Below are 6,733 nucleotides of genomic sequence, written 5' to 3' on the forward strand. Positions count from 1 at the left end.
TGGGGCAGTCTTTTGTTTAGCATTCAGGGTAGCTATAGAGAAGTATAGCTAGAATACTGTGGGGAGCAGAACCCAGTCAGTGGTCTATTCTTTTCCTTAAGGAAGGCTAGTTCAGGTTTTAGCTAGTTTCCTAAGGGGGGTTTTGTGGAAGTTACTTTCAGAGATTCATTTCCTGAAGTAATTTTCTGTGTGGAAACTTTAAGACTTGTAACCCAGAAGTTTTTAAGATCTCTTCTCAAACATAACCACAAGCTTTGTATGCCAGATTTTTACTGAAACCATCAAACATTTGTACCTGAAATATCCAAGTTTGTTCAAATAAAGTTCTTGTTATTTTACCAACTTTTACCAGCCTCAGTGTGAATACCTTTGTGGGGAAAGTGCTATTCAAGCCAGCTTTTTACCAGCCTCTAAGAAAACTAGAGTAACAGAGTGTGTTACTGAACAACCTCTCAATAGTAGCTCAGCCTGTTCATTAGTAATATGGTGGCAGCAAAAACCTTTTAAAGAATTATTTTAAGTCTCACAGTTCCAGTGGTTCCCAGTTCCTATATACAGTTGGTTTCAACAACCATTACTCCCTCTATACTTTGGTGAGCTAATCTGTAGTGGTGTCATTGTTATAATTTGGTAGCCTGCTGTGTGGTCTTTATAATTTTAGGGAAGCAGCGCTGGGACTTTTATTATCGAATAGAGTTCCCTACTTTTCCCCATGGGTCTTTATAATTTGGCTGAGCAGTGGTGCAATTCTTTATAATTTGGTGGTACAGCGGTGTGATCGTTATACTGGTAGTACCATTTGTACTGGAAATAAAAGAAGAGAAATTTCTTCAGAGAAAAGTTGGGGTAGCTTTGATGCTACAAATCATAAGTTCTCCATCAAAACAAAAGGCTGAAGTTTTTCTCTCTCTCTACCCAGAGTATGAGAACACATGTTTTGAGATACATTCCATCAAATGTATGGTAGACATTAAATAATATGGGGACAGAAGAAGGAATCCTGAACCATCCCATATGTCAAAGTCCCTAAAAAGTAATAAATGTCTACAACACCTATCGGAGTTGCCTCTCAAGCCACTGTAATACCACATTTCTGAAGCCCAACTCAGCTAAATAACAGTTGATTCAGTTGATGCTCCGTATTTGTGGGTTAAGCTTTTGCAAATTTGATTATTTGCAGTTTTGATTAAAATGTTATATTTAGGAATCTCTAGTCTTCCAGTGCAACTTTTTGATTGACACCCATAACAAGTTGACTATCAAGTCAAACTGGATGACCTAGAGATTTCTAAATTCTCCTTTTACTTTACAAATATCAATTTGTATATTTTGAAAATCAATAAAGATTTATATATATAAAAAAACAAATATCAATTTGTAATTCATTTTTAATTCATTTTTTTCTACGTCCATGGGAGTCTTGTATCCTTACCCCCAGTGAATGTGAATGGCTGACTGTGAACTCTCAAGAGTCTTCCATTAACCTATTTTTTCAAGTATTCTTTCTTCTTTCTTTCTCTGGAAAATACTTACCAGAGATGACTTCTTGTGACCCTTATGGAAGATCAGAACCATTAGGAGGTTGGTAAAAAAAAGTTACAAATGTGGGATGTGGCAAGAGCTGCAGTCCTCTTTGGTCCCACTGTGGCCTATGTGACTGCCCACCCCTGGCAGTTTCCCATCCCTGCGATAGCCGTACCTTTTCAACTCATCTTATAATGCAGCTGCTACAAGTGGCAAAAACATTAAATGACCCATTCCCTATGATAAAAATAAATAATGCATTTACTTATCTTAAAAAATTAATCTGTCCATGCTTGTTTCTATATATATGCCTAAAATTAAAGTTAAAATACATGCAATCTCACTGTTTGTCCTTTTACTAAAATATTCCACTACGATTTCTACTGCTACATTGTGTTCAAGCAATATGCATTTGACTGTTCATCCGATTGTCTTTGGAAGCCTTGCAAAATTCGTGTCCCACTTTTATATCACTTTCCTCTCAGAAAACTTTGATGTAAGTTCATTAGTGATGCGGCTGTGTGTGCCTATTTAAAATCAAATCCTCTGTAAGTCTACCTATTTACTACATAAATCTCTATGTATTTATGAAAGGTCAGGCATGAAACATAATTTATTCGGGACATCAGTTATCAGCTTTGCAGGAGAGTTGAAACTGGAAGCCTGAACAATTTTATGTGGAAGCTTAAGTTAAAATAAATCAATTAATCAACAGTCCATTGGTTAGGCTTGCCATAATAGTGCTATAAGGAACTGCCTTTCTGCTTGGCATTCCTATTGCCATGAGGAAGTCTTCATTATTTGTGCAGTTGTGATTAAGCTTTAATTCCAATGAAAACAGGTTATGTAATAAGGCCACACATTATTTGCTAAGCTACACAGAGTTTTTTTTTTCTTGTGAAAACGAAGGGTATGTTTTTCAAATGGCCTCTGCTTTACTAGGCAATCCCACATTGATGTTGCTGTTTAGGCTTCACCTTGTCTTGACTCATTAGGTTTGTAATACCAGATCAGCAGGTACACCAACAGGATTACCTTCAATATTTGAAAAATCAGAAAGGTTTTTCCTTATGTATACCCTGTTGGTTCCATGGGTGAATAAGAATGCTAGGATTCCTTGCCACATAGCTGCAAACCATTAGCCCTTAATGTAGCCCCCAAGAAACCTTCCATCCCAATGGACCAGATAAGAACATAATGATGAACATCAGAACCTGCACAGATTGGTTTAATACCCGTTATGTGGAGTCGCACATTGATTTGTCCATGGTAAATTACTGAATGCTTGTCAATTAAAGATGATACAACATAGTAGCAGATAGACTAATTTTTGGGATTTACTTTTTGCGTTGTATCTGTCCTACCCCTCTGCACCATTTCTCCCATGGTCAAGCTGACTGGGGAGTTTTCAGAGTTGTATATTAACTTTCTCCAACCAAATCACAAGGGAATATTTCCTGTGTAAAGTAGAATTGAGTGTTTGCCAAGAGTTATTCACATAATATATCAGTGGTTTCTGTAACTGACATTTTCTTCAACCAAAATTCACTACAGATCCATTTTTGATCTCTTTCTTTCTTTCTTTCTTTCTTTTTGGCTCCAAACATTATAGAGTCTGTTTTTGGCCATATATGGAGCTCATGCCATACAATCTCATTTCTATGTATCCCATTTCTATGTAGAGATTGATGTAAGCTTTTTAAATGTGTCATATTGCTAATTTCACAAATGTTGGGGTTTACAATTGTATTTTATGTTATGTAATCTGTCTTTTGATATGTTGTATGCCACTTGGAGTCCCACTGGGAGAAAAACAGGATAGAAATAAATAAGTAAATAAATTAATGAGTTCATTACAAAACACCACAAATGGATAGGTGGGTGGAGTTTGAGAGGAGAAATAATCGTGTGTGAATGGATGTGCACAGATGCATCATATTAACATTTGTATGCACATCTTGGCTTTAGTTGGAGCTTAACTAATTTTACCATCCACAATGAATCTACTGAGTTAAGTAGTAGCCTTTAGTTTTCAAGGAATCTGCCACTGAAATAATGGACATTATTAGATGGGCAGGAGTAAAGCAGGGGACAGCACAGGAAATCGTGGGTCAATTGTGGGGCAGCAGAGGAAGCCATCAGACTCTGTTATCTCCCATTGGAGCCTGTAGTCTCCCATCACATGACATTTTCCTGTCTGTTTCCATTTTCTCTTTGGCTCCTCTTCTGTTCTTCAGTGAGGAGTTGGGTGTGTACCTGACACTGCTGAGCTCCACAATTTATCTTCAGCAGACTGAAAGCCAAAACCAAGGTTACAACAACATCTGTTATAGAACTCCAGTATGCTGATGACAATGTCGTCTGTGTGCATTCAGAAGAAGACCTACAAGCCACTCTAAACACCTTTGTAGAAGCATACGAGAAGCTCGGCCTGTCATTAAACATCAAGAAAACAAAAGTGCTCTTCCAGCAGTCACTGGCCAATCCCTCTCCAATGCCAGAAATACAGCTTAATGGTGTAACATTAGAAAATGTTGACCATTTCCATTCCCTTGGCAGCCACCTCTCCACAAAAGTCAACATTGACACTGAAATTCAACACCGCCTGAGCTCTGAGAGTGCAGTATTTTTCCAAATGAATCAGAGAGTGAAGACCGGGACATCTGTAGGGATACCAAGGTGCTTGTTTATAAAGCTATTGTCCTCCCAAACCTGCTATATGTCTGCGAGGCATGGACAGTCTACAGACATCTCATGCAACCCCTGAAATGATTCCATCAGCGCTGCCTCCGAAAAATCCTGCAAATCTCTTGGGAAGAGAAGCGGACAAATGTCGGTGTGCTGGAAGAAACAAAGACCACCCCCACTGAAGCGATGGTCCTCCGCCATCAACTCCGCTGGACTGGCCATGTTGTCCGGATGCCTGACCACCGTCTCCCAATGCAGTTGCTCTACTCCAAACTCAAGAATGGAAAACGGAATGTTGGAGGACAGAAAAAGAGATTTAAAGATGGTCTCAAAGCCAACCTTAAAAACTCTGGCATAGACACTGAGAAGTGGGAAGCCCTGGCCCTTGAACACACCAGTTGAGGGTCAGCTGTGACCAGCAGTGCTGCAGAATTTGAAGAGGCATGAATGGAGGGTGAAAGAGAGAAATGTGCCAAGAGGAAGGTGCGTCAAGCCAACCCTGACCGGGACCACCTTCCACCTGGAAACCGATGCCCTCAGTGTGGGAGAAGATGCAGATCAAGAATAGAGCTCCACAGTCACCTACGGACCTCCCGCCAGGATACTACACTTGGAGGACCATCATCTTCGGACTACGAGGGATTGCCTAAGTAAGTAAGTAAGAGCTCCACTTACACAATGCTGCTGTACAGAGTCGCATGGAGACCCACCCGAAGTAGCTCTGTGTCATGTGATGGGATCTGTGGGACTCCATGCTGACAGAGGAGAGAAACGGGGAGAAGACACTCATTCTCTGTGTCTGATAAGGTCAGATGTTACCACCAAACAAAAAATATTGTCTTGCCTCTGCTAATAGCATTACATCCTTCTGATTTTCGATTTATTATTATTATTCTCCCATGGGTGGAATTCAAAGCTGCGTGTGGTTGAGTGTTGATTCTTTTTATTCCTGATTACAATTACGAAAAGAATCTGCTAGAGCCTAATAGGACTTAATCTCTCTGAGTAAATAGGGAAGCAAAGTAATGAACCCTCCTCCCAAATTGGATTTGTCCGTGGAAATAGTGCAAGGGAGGCACATGGGTAGTACCAGCTGTACGTCTGAGACCCTTCTGCTTGCCCTGCCTCTTCACTGATGACATAAGATGAGCACTGCTATTTTCCCCTTTTAAAAAGAACAGAAAAAAGCTGAACAGAGTCCAGGAAACAAGCTTTTTGCCACAAGGATTTAATAATCCAGGCAAGCTTAAACACAGCACTGTGGATTACATGTGAGGATGCCAGCTCCAGTGCTTAAAAGATAAGAAGGAAGAACAAATACTTCCCAAGTGTCTTTTTATTTCTTCCAGAGACATTGCAGGGAAGTAAGTAGCAAAGAAAAGGCACTGTGGCACATGCTACTATCTTAACTATGAGTGATTTGAGATCAAATTTCAGAGGTGGAACAATCTTTCCATTATCACCACTATTAGGGTGGACAAATCTATCAGTTCTGCTTTTGAATTTCAAAACATTCAAGATATAACACTCAAATTGCATTCTACTAACTTCAGTATATTCTCCTCTGGTAATCTAAAGGTAAAGGTAAAGGTAGTCCCCTGACATTAAGTCCAGTCATGTCCGACTCTGGGGTGTGGTGCTCATCTCCATTTCTAAGCCGAAGAGCCAGCGTTGTCCATAGACACCTCCAAGGTCATGTGACCGGCATGACTGCATGGAGCGCCGTTACCTTCCCGCCGGAGCGGTACCTATTGATCTACTCACATTTGCATGTTTTCGAACTGCTAGGTTGGCAGAAGCTAGGGCTGACAGCGGAAGCTCACGCCGCTCCCCGGAATCGAACCTGCGACCTTTCGATCAACAAGCTCAGCAGCTCAGTGCTTTAACCCACTGCGCCACGGGGGGGGGGGGGGGTAATCTAACAGTATTTAATCTTCTGCCTCTCCCATTTTGTTCTTGTGTTTTCTTTCAGGTATTCTGTGAGCGAATGCCCAGCCTTCTCTGGCCATCTCTGAACTAATGCCTGGCCTTCCTGCCACATCTGAATCCATCCTATCTGATCCTTCCTTGCCTTCAAAGAGATGTTCTCTTTTGACAAAAGTGGAGCAGCTGGGCCACCAATAGCTCATTTCTTTGTTAACCTTTCTTTTGTCTATGGTGCAACCAATGCAGAATTGTACAAACCTAAGTTTTGTTGTGGAAAGCTTTATTCTGGATCTAACAAAATCCCCAGAATGAATGTATGACTTGCATTTTCATGAAGTATGGACAGATAGCAAATAAAGTGTTCAGTCAATGTAATTAATTGTAGTTACACTTGTTGCTTTTTTTTAAAAAAAAAAAGTTGGTTATTGAGTCTAAACCCCGTCTATGCCCAAGTATCTTAGAATCCCATTTTGATGTATATAAAACAGGCAACGATCATAGTGTGCATCTACTCTGTAGAAGTAATGCAGTGAGTCCGCTTTAACTCCCATGGCTCAATGCTATTGAATTATAGTTGCAGTTTAAAAAGTCTTTG

At 40.3% G+C, this 6,733-nt stretch overlaps 1 long non-coding RNA gene across 1 annotated transcript in view; it reads left to right on the top strand.

The window, feature by feature from the left end:
- LOC132766608 (uncharacterized) overlaps window positions 1-6,513 on the top strand; it is a 45,788-nt gene extending 39,275 nt beyond the window's left edge. Inside the window, exon 4 of the long non-coding RNA XR_009630512.2 lies at window positions 6,185-6,513. This is a non-coding gene — a long non-coding RNA (uncharacterized lncRNA). The remainder of the gene's footprint in view (window positions 1-6,184) is intronic.
- Window positions 6,514-6,733: the final 220 nt, after the last annotated feature.

Source organism: Anolis sagrei, chromosome 2 (assembly GCF_037176765.1).
Source record: "Anolis sagrei isolate rAnoSag1 chromosome 2, rAnoSag1.mat, whole genome shotgun sequence".
In the NCBI taxonomy this organism is placed as follows: domain Eukaryota; kingdom Metazoa; phylum Chordata; class Lepidosauria; order Squamata; family Dactyloidae; genus Anolis; species Anolis sagrei.